This window comes from Peromyscus leucopus, chromosome 3 (assembly GCF_004664715.2).
Source record: "Peromyscus leucopus breed LL Stock chromosome 3, UCI_PerLeu_2.1, whole genome shotgun sequence".
NCBI classification, from domain to species: Eukaryota; Metazoa; Chordata; class Mammalia; order Rodentia; family Cricetidae; genus Peromyscus; species Peromyscus leucopus.
The window spans coordinates 106,342,346-106,362,696 of NC_051065.1; the positions used below are offsets into that span (position 1 = coordinate 106,342,346).

General features: G+C 48.9%; 1 long non-coding RNA gene across 1 annotated transcript; it reads right to left on the minus strand.

Moving 5' to 3' along the window:
• Positions 1 to 6,110: 6,110 nt before the first annotated feature.
• Positions 6,111 to 12,301, minus strand: LOC119087643. The gene is made up of 3 exons (XR_005091133.1): positions 11,990 to 12,301; positions 8,087 to 8,244; positions 6,111 to 7,890 (listed from the first exon to the last, which is right to left on the minus strand). It is a non-coding gene; the product is annotated as an uncharacterized LOC119087643 (long non-coding RNA).
• Positions 12,302 to 20,351: the final 8,050 nt, after the last annotated feature.

Genomic DNA, 20,351 nt, shown 5'->3' on the forward strand with positions numbered 1-20,351 from the left:
GGCCAAGGGTAAAACTTCTGGTGGGTTGTAAGGAGCGAAAACTGGAACTGGAGAAGCCAGGAACTTCCTGCGCAAGCTGCCTTGGTTGAGGAGGCGAAGTCATAGATGAAGGAATGAATCCTGACTGAACAGAAGCAGAGCCTCCTGTACCACTATGAGATGCTCCCAAAAGACCATCACACACACATACACACACACACACACACACACACACACACACGATACAGCATCTAAAAAGGCAGGAACGGCCTTAGCTCCTGGGAGACCCCAAAGAGACCCAAGCACAATCAGAGTGCCAGCACAAGGTGGGGGGGGGAGGAGGGGGAGGTGCAAGAAGGCAGACAGCCCTGAGGCTGTGGTGGGGGTGAGGAAATGTTGTATGAGTACAGTTGGGAGGGAGGGACAGGAATGAAGCTGCTTAGTCGTCCCCCAGCACAGTGGGAAAGGTAGAAGAAAGAAACATGGATGGCTAGGACAGAGTGGAGAGGAGGGGGCTTGAGCCAGACTCTAGGACAAACACATCAATGCCAATGACACAACATGCAGGCACAAAACAGAGTTGTTAAGGTCCCCAGGGGGTGCTGATTACTGAATCCATGTCACTTTGACGGAAGAAGGAAGGAAGTTGTGGTTGGGATGGCCATCACCAGGGGGCTTCCAGGCTTTGTGCCAATGCTTGGCAGAGCAGCTCTGACTCACGGGGATGACAGGTGGTCCTCCCCGCCTAACAGTGCCCTAGGGAGGACGGTGGGGGGATGACAGGGTCAGTGTAAAGGCCCCTTCTCTTTTCCCTCCTGGCCATCCTGACCTGATGAGCCTTTCTGGAAGTCTGGATGCATGGCTACCCCACACTATATTGTGGGCCAATGATGTCCCACGTAGTCGCCCAAGTAGTGTGGGCTGAGTCCCTTCTCCAGCCCTGTGTTAGAAATGTTTACTATTTTTTTTTTACTGTTACTTATTGTGTGTATATGGGGAAGGGTGGGCACACACAGGACATCAGGCACACGTGGAGGTTGGAGTCAATTCTCTCCTATCAGGTGGGTTCCAGGGATTGAACTCAGGACGCCAGGCTTGGCAGCAAGCACCCTTACCTGCTGAGCCATCTCACCAGCCCTCAGATGTTTTTTAAATGTGACTGCAATGTCCTTCAGGTTTGTCTGCAGAATCCATCATCTTTCCTTTTTCTGCAGAGTCAATTGCCCTAGGTTTTCACCATCACAGACTCCAGTAGCCTCACTTGATATATACATTTAAATAATATTATGAAATAGATATTATTATATTTGCATATATATTTTATATAATTAATAATACAAAAGTAATATAAGGTAACCCATGCTAAAATTTAAATATATATTAATATATCATAAAATACATGTATATTGATATAATTATAATAAAACATAATTCAGTAATATGTGCACCGAGTTTAAATAACTATACATATGATGTCATTTCTAGTTGAAAAAATTAGATTGATTTTATTTTTGTGTTTGGGTGTTTTGACTGTGTGTATGTATGAACATCATAAGCTTGCAGTGCCTGGATCCCCTGGGTCCCCTGGATCTGGAGTTACAGATGTGAGCTGCTGTGTCAGTGCTGGGAACCAAACCTGGGTCCCCTGAAGGAAGGGCCAGTGCGCCTTACCGCTGAGCTACCTCTCTAGCCTTGTCACTTCTAATTTAAATACTAGAGTAGCAGTCATGTGTGTTTTAACAAGGAGAATGTATCCTGCCAAATGTCACTCGGTGTTCACAATGTGGAGTTGCCGGGACGACCTCCATAGGTGCTATGCTCTCTTGGGATCGTCATCTATGGCCCATTGTTGGCCAACACATTGTGTGGTACATATCATACATAACCTAACTCAGAAGGGTCTCTAAATATGACCATGGCCTTCTCTGCCAGGCAGTTGCTTCTTTTGCTCTTCTTTCCTGTCCCTACCCTCCTCTAAGTTTTCTCAGAGCTTCAGATCTCTACTACTTGAAATCAACAGATGTGCAGAGGCAGGCCCCCTGGCCAAAGGGGCCAGTGGTGCTGGGACCTTCCTAGCAGGTCACGGAGAAGATGAAGAGGATGTGCTAGACGGCTTCCGGCAGATGCAGAAAGATTCAGGGTTTTGTTAGTGGCACTAAGGATAGACCTGGGGCTTAGCATGGGTTAGGTAGACACTCCCCTCCTGGGCTTCACCACCAACCCACTGGCGCTCTTTTCATTGCTACTCATAACTACCTGAAAATTCCCTCAGGTTTCCCTTTGACTCCAAGGAGTGTAGCAAGATAGTTGTCCTAAGTGAGCCCAGCAGGGGCTCTGTAGGTATTGAGCCTAAATGTCCTCCCAGATGGGCATTTTCAAGAAGTGAGTCCCTGGAAAGGCTGCCAGGCTGCCTGGTAGACCTCTCCATGCTCACTCACAGGCCATTAACTTCTCAACAGCCCAAACAGCGAAAGCCTTGGTACAAGCCACTGCAGTTAAAGAACAAGCAATAAGTGAAATAAACATGGCCTGAAACTGCAGTGGCTTCACGTGCCTCCCTGGGTTGTCTGCATTTTCCTAGCAAGGAGGCTGGTCATCCGACTGCTCCATCTCACGCTAGGTGCAGGAGGCTGCGCTCCTGAGCTGGCACCCCTCCCTTGCTGGCTGGCACCCCCCTTCGCTGTCATCTTTCCTCTTCCACATAGACATGGGCCTCAAAGATATTCCCATCCTGGGGGGCCTGAGAGCTAAGAGCAGAGTTCTTTCTCTGCTGTACCATTGGACACTAGAACAGTCTTCGACATTTATCCCTCAGCTGAAAAGGCCAGTGGACATTTCTTTTGGATGCCAATGGTATGAGTTAGTGACTCTCAAGTTTGGATCTCTGGACTTGTGCATAAGGGATCCATTAGTCAGGGTTTCCATTGCTGTGAAGAGACACCATGACCATGGCAACTCTTATAAAGAAAACAATTAATTGAAGTTTCAGAGGTTCAGTCCATTATCATCATGACAGGAAGCAGGGCTGAGTGCAGGCCGATGTAGTACTGGAGGAGTAGCTGAGCGTCCTACATCTTGCAGGCAACAAGAAATGGACGGAGACACTGGGCAGTATCCTGAGCATAGGAAACCTCAAAGCCCGCCCCCACAGTGACACACTTCCTCCAACATGGCCATACCCACTCCTACAAGGTCACACCTCCTAATAGTGCTACTCCCTATGAGCTTAATGGGGGCCAATTACATTCAAACTACCGCAGGGAGTATATTACATACATGGGCCCCTTTCCTCGTCCCCAGCTACCCGGCCACTCTGGCTCTTTTGTAGAGGGGCAGATTGTCTGTTGAAGCCCTCCTCATGTCAGTGTGTGTCTATTTTGATGCATGTGCAGCCCAGGTATGCAGGAGGCCACACTCTCTCTGCTGCCCACTCGAGAGGCACATGCGCACAATTGCCATGTCCCTGAGATGTTCCCAGGCTGTTCAGGGAGACACTGAGTTCACAAACTTACAGTTTTAAACAGCAGCACATGCTCAGACAAGTACAACTCCGTGTTGTTTGCAAAGTCCTTGTCTTAGCTCATTTGTCATTACTATAATGAAATACAGGAGATAGGGTACTTTATGGAGAAAAATAGTTCATCTTGCCTCACTAATTTGGGTCCATAATTGGTGAAGAGTCCATATTTGGTGAAGACCTTCTTACTTGACAGGGTCAAGGTGACATCACCTGGGGAGATGGGGTGCATATGCATTTTTGGGGTCTCTCTTTTTATAAAGATGTAATGATTCAATCTCCACTCACCAGGGCTCCACTTTATGCCTTTATCTAAAATTGTCTTAGGTTTTTTTTTTTTTATGTTTTATGTGTGTGTTTGGCCTGTATGTATAAATGTGTATCACATGTGTACCCCGTGCCCATGGACATTAGAAGAGGACATTGGATCCCTTGGAATTGGCTGTAAGCTGCCACGTTGGGTGCTGGGGACTGAGCCTGGGTCCTCTGCAAGAGCAACAGGGACTGAAAGGTTGCTGAGCCATCTCTCTGCCCCTCCCTCTCCACCCCCCATCACTTCCCCATCTCCCCCCCCCCTTACTGAATCCTAATCACCTCTCAAGTCTCAACCTCTAAGCAGCAGCTGATGATGCTTAACTGTTGCTTTCTTAATAACCTGACAGTGGGAATTAAATTTCAACACCAAAAACACCTTGGATGACACATTCAACCCATATGCTAATGATGGCCCATTGCCAATGTAATACAATAAGAAAAAAAATAGCAGAGGCAATAATAGGAAAAGAGGCAAGGTGACCTTCTGCGTCCATATGGTATGACTATGAGGAAATTAAAAATGACCAAAGGAAGACTCAGTGAATGTCCATTCAATGGCCAGATTCAAGGCAGGTATGTGGAGACAGGTCATAGATGTCACCATGCCGTGGAATCAGCTGCCTCAGTGCTCCATCATCAGGAGCAACAGTGGCTTAGTATCAAAGCTGCAATGCTGTTTGTGGCTGGGGTCTGCTCACCTAGGCTCACCTTGTTCATGTGTCTCTGAGCAAGAATGAGGCTGAGCCAGCCAGGCTGGGGCTCGGCTCTGTGATTGCTTATGATACTTTGGAACCAGTGGGTCAGCTAGGTGTCTGCTCATGGCCAGGAGGGACCTCTGGCACTCCCTTCTCAGAGGAAGCAGTGGTCTGTGGGAGACTGAGGATGCTGTCTAGCAGAGGACAAGAAAAGGAAGATAGACTGGGGAGACACTGCGTTGCTGAAGCCAGGCAGGGAGACACTGGATGCAGGTAGGTGGGGAAAGCAGTGGAGAGGAGGAGCTGTGTGGCCAGACAACCTGCCATTTATCTTCTTATTCCCAGAGTTTCAGTGTGCTGGGCTGCCTGGACAGGCTGTGTGGTGTTTGCATATGTGTATGTGTGTGCACTTGTATGTGTGTACTTGTATATATGTACACACATGTGCACTTGTATGCAGTTGTGTTTAAAAAAAAATGGCCATTGCCCACCAAAGGCCAAGTTTCTGTAAGACCCATAAAGCTAGGGGTTCCCATGGAGGCCTTTGGGTCTCTTCAGCATGGAAAGATGGTTGTGCCAGACAAGACAGATCTGGGTTATATCTGTATTTTCATGAAATTAGTATTTTGGTGGAGAGGGCCACAGACATGGAGTTTTGTTTTGTTGTTTTTTCCTCAGTGTGATCTCTAATCAAGATAATCAAGACCCCTACCCTAGATTTTTCTTCTTTTTTCCTTTCTTTGCCAAGACAAGCAAAGATCCCCAGGCTGGCCAGCCCTTCAGAGGAAAATGTAGCATTTGAGGAGGTAGCATACCTCTGTTTCCTTTTGATGCGGTCCAGGCCCTTTTGATACCCAAGGCATAAAGGAGGAGGAGGTCAACTCTTCTAATTCTGCTCAGTGAGCCCCAGGAGGTGACAGTTTCTCACTGAAGAAAGTGGAGGGCTCTGTCTTCCACAGGGGAGACTCCTGCCAGCGAGGCAGAAACACATCTGGAACACCTGGAGTTAGAGCCCTGCATGGAAACCTCTTCAGACCCCTTCAGCCCACAAGACGCCTGGACTTCAGGGACCCAGCAGTAAGTTTGTTTCCTTTTCTTTCTATATTCTTCTACATCTTGTTACATTTCTTTTCTTCTTTAGTGGACATGGGTGGGAGTGTGGCCCTGTACATGTGGTACATGTGTGGAATCAGAAGACAACTCATGGGCGTGAGTTCTCCTCTCTATCACATGGATCCCAAAGACTGAACTTGGGTATTCAGGCTTGGCACTTTATTTGTAGACCAGGCTGACCTGGAACTCATACAGAGCCACCTGCCTCTGCCTCCCAAGTCCTGGGACTAAAGGCATTCACCACCACACCTGGCCCATTTAAAAGGACTTTATTCACACAGAGTCTGCCTGATCACCATGGCAGAGCTAACTCAGAAATCTGAAATTATTAGGTCCTTGGAAGATTCACATACATTTGAGAAATAAATAACACATTTTCTTCCCCCGCTTTTGTTTTATTTTATGTGTATGGGTGTTTGTCTGTGTGTATGTCTGCCCTCCACATGCATGCAGTGACTGCAGAGGCCAGAAGAGGGCATCAGATCCCCTGAGTTATAGACCGTAGTGAGTCACCATGTGGGTGCTGCAAATTGAACCCCAGCTCTCTGCAAGAGCAACCAGTGCTCTTCCTACTGAAGCATCTCTTTAGCCCCATGACACACTGTCCCATTACTCTCTGGCCCAAGCAAAACATTAAAAAGGAAATTTTCAGTCTTTTAAACGCAACCAAATGAAACCATATTCAACTTTATGGCTTGTTAGAGGCGGGAAATGATAGCATTAAATGCTTACACTAGAATCGGAGAGATGTACTCGACTTAGTGTTCTCACCTTTCCCCTTGAGAAAGAAAAAAGTAAATGAAATCCAAAGAACTCTGAAGAAAGGAAGCAATAAAGTCCTGCCTGACTGGAAATAGATGCAAGTAATGGGGAGCAGGACATTTGTGAATCACAGGGTTGTGAGTGACTTTATCCCCTCTTCTAAGGACACCAGTTGGATTGGATCAGGACTGGAAATGTGTATTTTACCTTCACGGTGAAGCAGTCGGTGGTGGGGACTGCCTCTGATGTCTAGCTGGGTCCTTGTCTACCCTCCCTCCAAGAATGGAGTGGGCAGACAGCATGGCAAAATTTCTAAGACCCTTGGTGCCAACAGGATGCCAGCTGAGATTCAGTGAGTACCAGCTCCAAGCCCAGGGCAGGTTTTAGGGTGCCTCCCTGAGAGGTTGCTGATGTTACACACCCCTATGTTCTTGGCAGGCGTCAGGGTGCCAGCTGCAAGCAGTTCCTCAGAGAACACACCAGCAGGTCACTGATGGGAGTGGCAGAAGTCAGTCTCCTGTCCCCAGCAAGTCTCTGGTTGCCGGGACAGGAATGAGTCCCCCTGCCTGAGGCTGGTAGTTGAATCCCAGAGGCTGGCTCCAGTGAGCCCCTTGCCCTGGGCTGAAGCCTCTGGTGCAGGAAGCCAGTGAGTCCCTCTCTGAAGACTCTGGAAGCAGAAACCAGCAGGGGACTGGCAAAGCCAAGAGGCAGGATCTGAAGTTGCCGCCCTTGTGTTAACAGGCAAAAATGGCTTCAATCCTCGGAATGGCCCAATTTATTGAGAAGCATTTGGGCCCTGATTGGCTGAGTGTGGGTTTGTAAATAGGGTGAAAGATGGGGCCAAGGAGAGAGGAGCCATCAAATGGTCTGTTTCTGGCTGTTCCGTGTTGCTAGGGTAACCTTTTCAGGCTTGGTCAAACTTGAGGCTGGGGCTGTCAGAAGCCGGAGCTTCCCCAGAGCTGGGGTTTTGTTTCTTGTGCAGCTGCTGCACACGGAAAACTGCCCGCAGTCTGCTCTTTGTCCTGAGGGCCTGAACTCCAGTGTCAGAGAGCCCTGCAGCGGGCAGGAAGCTCTGCATCAGGTGTCTCTCTGATCCCTACCAGTGGCCTCTGTAAAGAACCCAGTTAAAAGTGTAAGATGAATTCTGAGGTGCTGTGGTCAGAGCCTCAACCGGAATGCACACCAAAGGTGGCCCCTGTGGCCCCTGTAGGCATTAGTGGTTGTTAGCTTAACCCATCGGACCCTCTCAAGAACACCCAAGGGGCCACTGGCCTCCCAGGAAGCTGGCTGACTGTGTCTGCTGCAGCTGAGTGCACTCACGTGTCCATTGGCGCCTGAGGATCCTGGAAGATTGAAAGCTGCAGGAACCTTGTGAGCAGACAGGTCTTCATTCACTTTGGGCAGCTGGCATGAAGGTCACGACCCCTCCATGGGACCTCACCATGTGGCTTCATGGCATGAATTAACATGGCTTCCTTGCGGCTGTATTCCAACCCCGAGTGTCTCTGGCTACCCGAGGGAGAAGTGCACAGTGGTGACCTGGGACGGCTCAGAACAGGGTCAGGCTCTTCCACTGTATTCTGGTCATTAAGCTTTACCCAAGTTCAAAAGAAGCAATGACCAACCCACCCTGATCCCACTGAGTTTGGGGGTGGGGGGTGTTACATGGCATCCCTGTTCATCACCCTCCTTCCCCAGAACCCACCTGTACTCTGTAGAAAGATGTGTGGAGGTGGAGACCAGCTGTCATCCAATGACCCCCTCGGGGTGTGTTCTAACAGGTAAGTACCACAGCAGAACCAAAACAGGTGCTCTTAACTGCTGAGCCTTCTCTTCAGCCGTGGACCTGGGCTTTTACCAACACTGAGTTTCACAGAAGAAAATAAGGTCAAGTAGCTTATTTTGAGTATGGCATGAAATGCCAGTATCCTTACCACTGTGAACCCCAAATCAGCTTGCAGCCAGCACGGGTGGCCCTCAATTCATCCTGGAGTTGAGGGGTGCTTACCTAAGGTCCACATGGGCTACATTCTGCCTGAGTCCTGCTCATGGCCACGCCCATTGCGTGTGTACCTAAGTAAGCTCCAGGAGGAGCCCACCCACCCTCTACCTGCCTCCTTTGGCTTCTGCGTGTGCGACCAAGAGCCTACACCTGAGGAAGCCAATAGGGCATGGAGAGGGAGCCCAGGGCTTCAACTGCCCTGGGGGATCTGTGACCATTCCAGAAAGTGTCCAGGATGGCAGCCTGGGATGCCTGGGTGAGCAGTCTTTGGGGGACAGAGTGCCCACCTCCAAGGGGCTCCTTTCTTACCCACACCCTAGTTGCCCTTCTTGAGTCAAAGACTGTTGGGATCTTAGCCTGGTTTTGTGCTGGGGTTTGGGAAATCAGCTTTGGGGAATCAAGGTTAATGGTTTACATGAAGTGTTGATAGGGATCAGTTCTGGAAACAACTGGTTGTTGGTCATTTGGGGTGTGTGTGTGTGTGTGTGTGTGTGTGTGTGTGTGTGTGTGTGTGTTGTCTCAAATGCTGGTCTAATAACCAAAAACATAACATTTATTGTATAAACCACTTTTCCAACTGTAGACTTCAGCAAATCTTTCAATGAGCATTTGGCTGCGTTTATGTATGCCCACTACATGTGGTGCCAGAGGAGCCCATCAGATCTGGAGCTGTTGCTGTGAGTGATTGGGCCACCCACTGAGGGTTCTGGGAACCAAGCTCAGGTCCTCTGCAAGAGCAGTATAGGTTCTTAGCCATCTTAACCACCGAGCTCTCTCTCCAGGCCCTGTGGGAGATGTTTCTATAACCCCTTGCTAGATACATAAATTACAGGGTTCCCCCACTCTGTGGGCTGTCTTTTCATGGCCTAGACTGTTCTTCTTCTGGGGGAAGGATTAGCTGTGATGGTTCTGTATATTCATATATCCTACATTGACCATGTCCATCTACCTCTTCTCCAGCTGACCCCCCTACCCCAGAACTGCTAGTAATTCTGCTCATGCACACGTCTCCCCACGCTACAGGAAACACACCAAACTTGTCTTTGTATCTGGCTTATTTTGCTTACTATGTTCTTTCCTCATTCCATGCTTTTCCTGCAAGTGAATGTTATATTCTTGTTTATGACCCGAGCACTGGTTGCTCCTCAGGGCCAGAATGCTTAAGAGAAGAAACTATGGGGTTGGGGATTTAGCTCAGTGGTAGAGCACTTGCCTAGCAAGCGCAAGGCCCTGGGTTCGATCCTCAGCTCCCCCCGCCCAAAAAAAAAAATGAGAAGAAACTAACTGATGAAAGGCTCTTTTTGGCTCCTAGTGGCAGAGGGTTCAAACCATCATGGAGGGGAAGGCATGACCGAGCAGCCCAAATCACAGTGGGCAGAGGAAGGGATGGAAGACATGGTGTGACCGTTCAAGGCACACTCGGGCAACCCACTTCCTCCAGCTAGGTCCCAGAGTTCTTACAACGCCTCAAGAAAGTGCCACCAGATGGAAATAATGTGCTTAAAGCATGCTCCTGTGGAGATGGTTCATATTTGTGCTGGGTGGGTTTGCGTGTTTGTCAGCTTGACTCGAGCTAAGCTCATCTGGGAAGACAGAGCCTGGACTGAGAAAATGCCCCCTCCAGATTTGCCAGCAGGCAGGTCTGCGGGGCATTTTTTTTTTTTTTTTTTTTTGTTACTGACTGATGTAGGAGGATCTAGCCTACTGTGGGCTGTGCCATCTCTGGACAGGTGGTCCTGAATTCCATCAGCAGGCTGAGCAAGCCTTCAGGTTCCTGCCTTGATTTCCCTAGGGGATGAACTCTTACCCGAACTGAAGAGGGAAACAAACTCTTTCATCTCCAAGTTGCTGTTGGTCAGTTTTTGTCACAGCCATAGAAAGCAAACTAAGACAATATTCAAACCATAACACTGGACAATACTCCGTTGTCTAAATATGCCTGTGGTGGTTTGAATAGGAATGGCCCCCATAGACTCATGGGTTTGAATGCTTGGCCCATAGGGAGTGGCACTATTAAGAGGTGTGAGCTGGTTGGAGTGGGTGTGGCCTTGGAGGAAGTGTGTCACTGTGGAAGTGAGCTTGGAGGTCTCAGATATGTGCTGAAGCTATGCCCAGCGTGGCACACAGAGTTCACTTCCTATTGCCTTCAGACCAAGATGTAGAACTCTCAGTTCCTTGTCCGCCTGCATGCTGCCATGCTTCCTGCCATGGCGATAATGGACTCAACCTCTGAAACTGTAAGCCAGCCCCAATTAAATGTTTTCCTTTATAAGAGTTACCATGGTCATGGTGTCTCTTCACAGCAATAGAAACCCTAACTAAGAAGGGTCATACTTTCACTTTTATTCGTCTGTGTGCAGGTGGCTCTGCTTACTCTGTAACTTAGCTATGTGAGTAGAGCAGCAATACACATGGATACAAAGGCATCTCTTTTGTATGCTGACTTCATTTCCTCTGGATAAATATCCAGAAGTGGGAGAGCCAGATCATATGATGGCTTTATTTTTAGTCTTTTGAGGACTTTTCATATGATTGTCCATAAAAGCTATGTTCTGATTTACATTCCTGTCAATGATGTAAGGGAAGATTCCTTTTGGTCTAGAATCCCATTGCAATTTTGATTTGTTTTCCTGATGGCTGGTGATATTGAGCATGTTTGCATATTCTGGCCGCCTGGATTTCATATTTTCAGAACCCCCTCTCTCTATATGTGCATCTGTCTGTGCGTATGCATGTGACACAACTTCACTATGTAGCTTAGGCTGGCCTAGAACTCACAGTCTTCTTGCCCCAGCCTCCTGAGCTGGGATTACACCACACCTGGCAATTTACCCACTTTTAATTGACTTACCTGCTTTTTTGTTGCTGTCGACTTTTTGTAGTTCTTTATATATTCTGGACATCCGTGTTCTATCCTATGAGTATCTGGCAAAGATCTGCTCTCTTTAAATGGACCGTCTCTTTGTTGATTATTTCCTCGGATTTGAAGAAACTGTTTAATTGCTGTAATCCGATTTGTCAGGTCTTATTTCTGTTTTCTGTGCTTTTGAAGCCCTCCTCAGAAAACAGTTGCTGTGCCAATATTTTGATGTCTTTCCCCTCTGTTTTTCCTGGTAGTTTTAGACCCTATGAACTCACATTAATGTCTCTGTTCCATTTTGAGTTTATTTTTGCTTAGGGTGAGAAATAGGGGGCTATTCTCTCAATTTAAACCTTGAGCATGTGGGGGGCCAGTGTCCCCAGTGCCATGTGTATAGGTCTGCAGTTTTCTTGTTTTGTTATGGCCTTGTCAGGTTTCGGTAACAGGGTAAATAAAGCCTTGTCAAAGGAAGGCTCCCTCCACAGAATCATTTTAGGAATATTGTTGATAGCTTGTCTGTGAAATCCAGCAATGGGACCATCCAGGGCTGGGCTTCTCTTTGTTAGGAGACTTTACAGAAACCCAGTGATTTCTATTAGTGATTCTATTAGATTCTATTAGTGGTTATTTTGGAAAGCTGTATATTAATACATTATAAAATTTAGAAGAAATAGATAAAAATTGCGGACATGTACAACATAGTTGAACCAAGAAGATTAAAAAAAAAAAACCCACCTGAAACTTACATCAAGTAATGTGATAGAATCCATCATCTGGCTTGGTGGCAGCGTCTGCCTTCATGGACAATTTTCAGGCTCTTCAGATGAGTCCAGAGAGTCTGTTGACTTCCTCTACACCCTGGATAATCAACCGATAACGGGTTTATCTTGGCTCTTGATCTCAGAGGTTTCTGGTCATGATCGGTCGGTCTCATTGCAAAACAGCTCATCATGGCAAGGGGTGGCTGCACAGCAAAAGCTCTGACCTCTGCCAGGAAATGAAAGAGGGGGAGATTCCAGGGTCCCTTGATCCCTTCGAGGGCTCTCCCCGAGAGTCCCTCGGACTTGCCACGAGGCTGTGTCACTTAGTTTCTAACATCCCCTAATTGTGCCACCAAGCTGGAGCCAAGCCTTTAGAACACGGGCTTTTGGTGGGATGTACACCAGAGAATGCAATCAAAGTTCCAAGGTCATGACTGGCATCCCAAGAGCTGGGCACCAGGCCTTGAGCTGCAGACAATCTCTGTGAGTTCGAGGCCAGCCTGGTCTACAGATTAAGTTTCAGGACAGCCAGGGCCTACACAAAGAAACTCTTTCTCAAAAAATCAAAAGATAAATAAATAAATGTGGAATGATGGAAAAGGAGATTTATTTAACGTGGTCCTATTAGAAAGAGAACTCAGATCCAGAGCTGGAACCCTCTCAAGTCCATCTTCCAGGTCCTGAAGTAAGATCAAAGTTTAGAGGGCCAAGGATATGCACATCTAAGCAGGTTTGGTCCCGCCCACCATTGATTGATGACTGCCTAGGCTTCAGTCTCATCCTGTAATGTCACTGACAGGCTGTTAGAACCGTGGGTGAAATCTCTTTCTGGCAGACAAGTTCCCCTTCCCTTCTGCCAGCATGAGATTCCGGTGGAAATCCCCATTTTACGGGAGCACGCTGTTTCAGTCGTCAGATGGAGAGACACACGTATCTCTTTAGAGTATCTTCTTTCTGCCAGGCCTATTACAAGGACACTGCCGTAGGGACAGGGACCACAACACCGGGAAGAGACATTGCAATGTCTCCACTCTGAAGGCACAAGTCAGCAGAGGGAAAATGACGAAGAGACTTCAGGCATAAGGGGGATTCTGGTCGTGCCGGAGCCCAGCCAGGTGGTCAGACGTCACCTAGAGGTGGAGGAGGAGGGACCTAGTGAAACATCGTTGAGGGTGAGCAGACACAGAGGGCAAGGTTCTTGGTAAACTGACCATGTTTCATCTTGCTAAAGTTGCATTTTACAAGTGCACAGACGGGCCTTGGAGACAGTTAGAATCCCACTGAATCTTGGCCAAACACAAACTCTATCAGGGTGCAAGCAGCCTCACTTATGGTTGGCAGATATCTGAAGCTGGCCACCTCTCTGGATGGAGGAGAGAGCCGCTGGGTGGAGGGGAGGGCAGGCAGACCCTTTGGGATGTTGTGGTAGTACAGAGAATAGGCCAAGAACTCCAGACACGCCACTCCCAGGATACACACCTAAGGGAACAGGAGGGGTTTCCTGGGGGAGCAGGCCAACCACACTACCTGTCCTTTCAGCTGCACTGAGCACCAAGGGAGCGGCAGAGGACCAGGTGTCACTGCCAGCTTTTAATACCAGAAGCAAACATCTGGGATTCAGTTATGTGTGTATCTGTGCATGTATGTCTATATATGCCTAAAAGCACACATGTATGTATGCATGCATGTGGCAATGAATAAATCTATGTGTGTCTACATACATCTATATGTTTCTATATGTATATGTGAGTGTGTGCATGGCTATTTATGCATGCATAAATACATATGTGAGTATGTGTATATGTGTGTATGTGTATATCTATGAATAAATGCATGTATGTGGGTGCATGTTTGTATATATGTATGAATGTGTGTCTGTAAACAAGTGTGTGCACATGCGTGAGCCTGTGGTGTGTGTCTGGGGGGACAGCGGGGGCCTGGGTGCTAGAAAGGGAGTTCTGAGGCGAGGTTTCCTCTTGGGAAGGACAGAGAGTGAAGAGGCTTAGAAGGAGAGGAGCTGGATGTTGCTTCTGGGGAAGCTGTGCTGAATGAAGGTCCTGTAAGGCCTAAGCCAAGCTGCTGACCTCAGCAGCAGAGATGGGGCAGAGCCAGCAAGGGCAAAGGTAACCACAGGTCAGGTCATGGGCAGAGAGAGGTAACGGTTAAACAGTGACTGGGCAGCCTTTGCTCTTCCTCTGTGCCCTGCTGGCTGGTGCGGGGCTTAATTATTGACGTTTAACTCATCCCACTGAGCAGTTCCCATTAATAAATATGGAAGGTACGAAGGAAGAGCAAGCTGCCCACCAGAAGACTGCAGATGCGTAGCTGCAGGGAAGGGGTGCCCAGAAGTGTTAACAGGTACAAGCATAAGCAGGGGAGTCACTGTAGGGTCCCAGAGGGTCACCCCTAAATATTTGGTAATTATGAAGTAAGTTTATAATGGCCACTCCTGGCCTGGCCCCACCTTCACTAAGAGATCGAGGATGATATCACTGGGTTCAAGGCTTGATGACATCATGTACCGGCTGATATGATACTGTGAGGAGGACATTGCCTCAGACCTGATGAAAATGCATGAAGTCAATCTGAGGACGTGTCAGGAGACTCGCACAGAGGGACAGGTTGCAGAGCAGGAGTATTCTGGCAGGCAAGCGAGGGCCGAGGCCATGACACAGCCAGGACCCAGGGACACCTGACGACAGAGCCTGCCTGGGTGGGAGCCTGGTCTGATCAGAGTGGGGCCCTGGTAGGCACACGGTCAGAACAAGCCTGTCCCCTACTTCCTAGGCTGTGGCAGCAGAACCTGCCCGCTTATAGACCCCCACCCCACTCACCCCCGCCCCACCCGCAGGTAGAGGCTGCTTGGAGGGTGGTGCCTGTAAAGGAGCTAGCCCTCTGTGCGGCACCTGCAGACTGTCTGGTGGGCTAAGCAGTCTCAGGATGAGCGTTTTCTAAAGTGGGCTCTCTGTGAGAAAGAGGCAAGAGGCGGTGTGTGAGACTGCAGGTGTGGTCAGTAGTCTCCGCAGGGCTGCACTTCAGGGGCTGCAAGCCGTTCAGTGGTCAGGGCTGCACACCGTCCCTGCGGCAGGATCGCGTCTCTGACCTCCCGAGGGCACCGAAGGGGAAGAGTCACTGAGCCTGGCTGGAGTCACCCAGGAAGCCAGGACTGAGGGACAGGATGTCAGCCATGCACACATGCCCACGTCTTCCATCCTCTTCCAGGTCTGGGGAAGCATCTATGGTGGAGATGAATTCCAAAATTCCACCCACCCAAGCCTACTGTGCTGGCCAGTTTTCTGTCAACTCGACACAAGCTAGAGTCACTTGAAAGAAGGGAACCTCAATTGAGAAAATGCCTCCATAAGATCCAGCTGTAAGGCACTTTCTTAATTAGTGATTGATGGGGGAGAGCCCAGCCCATGGTGGGTGGGACCACCCCTGGACAGGCGGTTCTATGTTCTACAGGAAAGCAGGCTGAGCAAGTCATAAGGAGCAAGCCAGTAAGCAGCACTCCTCCATGGCTTCGGCATCAGCTCCTGCCTCCAGCTTCCTGCCCTGTGTGAGTTCCTGTCCTGACTTCCTGTGGTGACGAACAGTGATGTGGCCGTGTAAGTCAGATAAGCCCTTTCCTCCCCAAGTTGCTTTGGTCCTGGTGTTTCATGGCAGCAGTTGTTGTCCTAAGACACCCACCTTCTTCCAGAGATTCTTCTGGTCACACCAAGCCTGTTCCTCCTCCTTTCCCAGCTCAGTAACAGGCCCGGAACCCACAGGCCATTTTGGTATTTTCTCCACTGTTCTTGCTAGCTCTGCCTCCAAAAGCTATCCTCAAGTAGACCCGTTTCAACATCTCCATCACTGACTACTCAAGCACACGGAAGACATCTGAGCCCCCCAGCTTAGCCTTCTCCCTGCAATGCAGCTGTGGCCCCCGTCCCTTTCCCCATGGCCCACTCTCCTGTTCCCCCGGCCACCTGCATAACCACTCACACATTGCTTTGTGCCCTGCTCTGGCCCGTGCCTCCTTCCTGCCCCCCATACTCACTTTCCCCAGGGGTTCCCTGGAATGGGAAGATGGCCATGGAACTTGGTGGCCCTGAGGCTGAGGTTTGGGAGAAAACCTCATGTGACGTAAGAGGTCACATGGCCATCCCCACTTTGTCCATACCAGTAGACTTCTTCCTACCCATAAATGAGGGTGAGTGGGAGCGGAGACCCACGCAGCAGCATTCCTAGGGAGCCACGCACAGTGAGCCATGAACTAGTGTGGCCCTAGCTGGGTAGTAGGAAGTCTTCTCTGAGTGTTGGGGGGAGGGGTCTGAGGCAGGACAGAGAAGGGGTGGAAAGTGAGGACTAGGGGGTGGGGGACAGCCTGGAGGGCAGGAATAAATGCTTCTGTATGTGGCATTTGGGGTATAGAGTGGGCACGTGGGAGGAATTTCAGTGCTGAGCCCCCATCCCCCTTTTGTGAGATTGGGCTATCTCAGCACAGCAGTGGCTAGGGTGGGGACCAGCATCTCAGAGCCAGAGGCTGAGGGTCCGTCCCTCGAGAGTGATTCCCATGCTCAGCTTGATCGCTGGTGGTCAAGTCTGAAGTGGGGACAGAGGCTTCAGAGCAAGCTAGAGTTTGTGTTGGCTCCAGACCAAACAATGCCTCTTTCTGTAGCTCCAGTGAGCTTATACAAGGGGCCGTGGAGGAAACGGACAGAGGGGGAAAGGAAAGGAGAAAGCACACACAAGCAGCTGGCAAGAATCCCCCCATGCCGCCACAGCTGAGTCCCTGACAGATGACAGGAGCCGAGCCTTGGCCTCGGGAAGGGCGGGGACTCTTCAAAGCATTCTCTCTTTGACTCTCTGGTAGCCCGGGACTCGGACCCTCCTGCGTGCCAGTCTGAGCTCAAAGGCCCTCTGTCTCCCCGCAGGCCTGGGGTTGAGAACCAGCCAGGCTCGAGATAATGACGTGAGTGATCTGGGGGCGCCCGTTTGGAGCCTGTCATTCTCTGGGAAAAGGGAGAAGGACCCGCACAGGGAGGCAGACTTATCAGGTTCACACAGACTGCAAGTGGCTCAGCCTCTCCTGTCTGGGAAACCAGGACTCTCCACAGCCCCTGCCACTACTCCAGGTCTCCCCATGGCTTCCATGGTCACTAAAGCGGGGGAGGAGGGGGGATAAGAGTCTTGGTGACATGTCAGGGTTGTCATGCAAAGGAGGCCGGAAGGAAAAACGTGGAAAAGAAGATTTACCTGACTTACCACACAAAAGAATAGGGATATTTAAATATCTCAAAGCAAAAATAATTTTTTAAAAGAACTGCCAAGGACTCAAGAAACTTAAAACGTAAATAATGCAGAACCTGAGAAATCTCACCTCCCAGGAAAACAAATGTAGCGGAATATGAAAATAATCCACTGCCATAAAATTAACGACCTCTAAAGAACGTGACGTCAGTCATTACAAAATTGACCGGTGTACCCCATTATTAGATGCAGTGAGAAACAGATGCCTCAATAGATGCTCAGTAAGGGTTTCATCAACACAATTGTGTGTATGAAACAAAGAATTTTATTAGAAGAGTCATATTCTGGCTGTGCATGAAGAGTCCCCATGGGCCCAAGTGTTGAAGCCTGGGTCCTCAGCTGGTGATGCTATTTTGGGAGGTGGTAGAAATTCTAGGAGGCAGGGCTGAGGGGCAGGAAGTAGGTCACTGGGGGCATGCCCTTGGGTTATATCTTGCCCTGGCCTCTCTGTCCTTCCCTGACTGCCATGAAGTGAGCGGCTTCCATCCACATCGCCCTTCTGCCAGGATGGACTCACCTCACGCCAGACCCAGAAAGTGGAGCCAAGTGATGGTAGACTCAAACTTCTGACTGTAGAAGCCATGGTGTCCTCTCCCTTCAGGTTCCCATGTCAGGCTTTTTTGTCACGTGATAGAAAACCTGCCTAGGACCACTAGGGATAAGCACGTCCAGGGAAATACTCAGGCCATTAAGTATTCAGCGTGCTTTCTCCCCACAGAAATAAAACATGTGGGCGTGTATTCTAAGTTTTGTACCAATCGTGCAGGGGCTTGGAGGTCACTGAACGATGGGAGGATGTCAGAACAGTGCACATCAACGGTATAGACAGCTCTAGACTTAAGCCCAGCTCTGTCTTGTAGCTGTGGACGGTCCCCTTATCTTGCTCACCTTGCTCCAGCTTCCTTAACCTTGGCTCACGCTGCAGCTTGATCTCCAGCGTTGCCAGGAGGATGAAACAATCTCAATGCCGCAAAGGTCTTGCCTTGTAAAACAGCTTAGGGGTTGGCTAGCATTCAAAGGAGTCACATGTTTTCTGGAATAGAATAAAAATTCTTGTCTAATCTATGACTATTTCAAAGTGTATCAGAGATCCTAGCCAATGATATGGCTAGAAACTATCAAAGCTATAAATATTAACAGTAAAAATAAGGATCATTTTTGCAGATGAATGCTTTTTTTTTTCCTTCCAGAGCTAGGGTTCGAACCCAGGGCCTTGGGCATGTGGAAACTACTAAAGCTAATAAGATGTGTCCAGTAGGGGCAGGAGCGGTGGCTTAGTGGTTAAGAGAGCTTGCTGTTCTTCCAGAAGACCTGGTTTTGGTTCCCAGCCTATCACAGCCATCTACAACTCCAGTTCCAGGGGATATGACGCCCTCTTCTGGCCCCCATAGGCACTACACAACACGGTGCACAGATCCATGCGGGCAAAACATTCATACACATAAAAATCACATAAAATTATTTTTTAAGTTGTTCAGTAAACTCAAAATATTAATAATCATAATTCTTGATCATATTAATAAATCATATTACTTGGTATGATTAATTAATAATTATTAATAAAAAAACAACCGTAAGACAAAAGGAAGGGAGCCAAATCCTGTTCCCTGTGACATAGAAATGATTTAGAAATAAATGTGGAATCATACAGGTGAGATGGCTCAGTCGCTAAACAGGATTGTTACCAAGCCTTATGACCTGAGTTCAACTCCCAGAACCTGCACGAAAGGAGAGAACTGACTCCTGAAAGTTGTCCTCTGCTTTCCACTTGTGACAAACACTCTAAATAAATAAATGTGAAAAATAAATATGAAATCCAGGTTGGTTGTGTGGAATGCACTTTTGGAGTCTTTGTTAGGACAGAATCTCATCTTAAGTTGGGGTGCGTTCATCTGCATTTTTTAAACACTGGCTCACCTAGGCAGAGATGTGCATGACATCCCAGGACCCAGGGAGATGAAGTGTTCTCAGAAACATCACCCAGGGAGTCCCTCCAGTAGGTTCCAAGCCAGTTGCCATAAGACTGCCAAGGGTGATGTGCAAAGCTTGGGAGATTTTCTCTCATTCTCCACCTGTGTGCTCACTGTGGGCTCACCAGTTAACACCCTTTCCTCAGCATCTTCCGGCATGGGGGGGCGGGGGAAATACCACAGGTGGGGGGTGAGGGCAGGGTGGACACAAGGCCACACCCACACTGGGTACCTGCCACACCCACACTGGGGTGTGGCGCCAAACCTCTGGCTTCCAGCCTCACTCCCATCTCCCCTGTTAACCACAGGGATTCTGTGAAGCACCAGGAGCCACACATATACAGCCTGCATTTCAGCCACTGCCCCTCATCTGCGCCTCCAATTCCACCAGGCTCTGAAAATATACATTTGGCTTATAACTACCTGTCAGAAAAAATAAGCTGAGCTGAGCTGAGCTGAACTCTCAGGGGAAAACTCAAAATTGACTACAGCTGTACTAACCTTAATGATGAATATTCATGGTTAGCTAAGGACTGGTAACCACTGGCATGCTGTCTCCAGCCCAGGAGAGTGTTGCACATAACTGGGTATGTTCCCCCAGAACATCTGGCGGGCCCAGGAATCTTAGGAATACCTCCCCCCATCTTCCAAAAGGCTGTCTTCTCCCTGGTCTCGCCTCTTCTCCTTCCTTAAGGAGTGTTGCTTTCTCAGAGGGAGGGGAAACAAGTGACGCTCAGTCTGGGACATTGTGTGGACACTGGTGTCACTTTAATTAGCAGGGGGTGGCAGAGAGGGAGACCAGGAAGGAGGAGGATGCACACGAGGCAGAGCTCTTGGTTCGGGAACTCTTGAAAACAGCCCATCCCAACATTTTGATGCCGAGTCACTGTTAGCATCCCGGTGAGAAGGGACTGGACCTTCTGGACCTATAGATAAGATGTTCTCAAGCCGGACATGCTTCTGAGCATCCATCCTGGAACAAATAGTCTGAATTGAAAAATCAAGCAAGAACTGCTCCATCAGACCAAAGAAAGGAGCTGGATCCCTCAGAAATGTTAGTGCCCTACAAATCGATCTGCAAT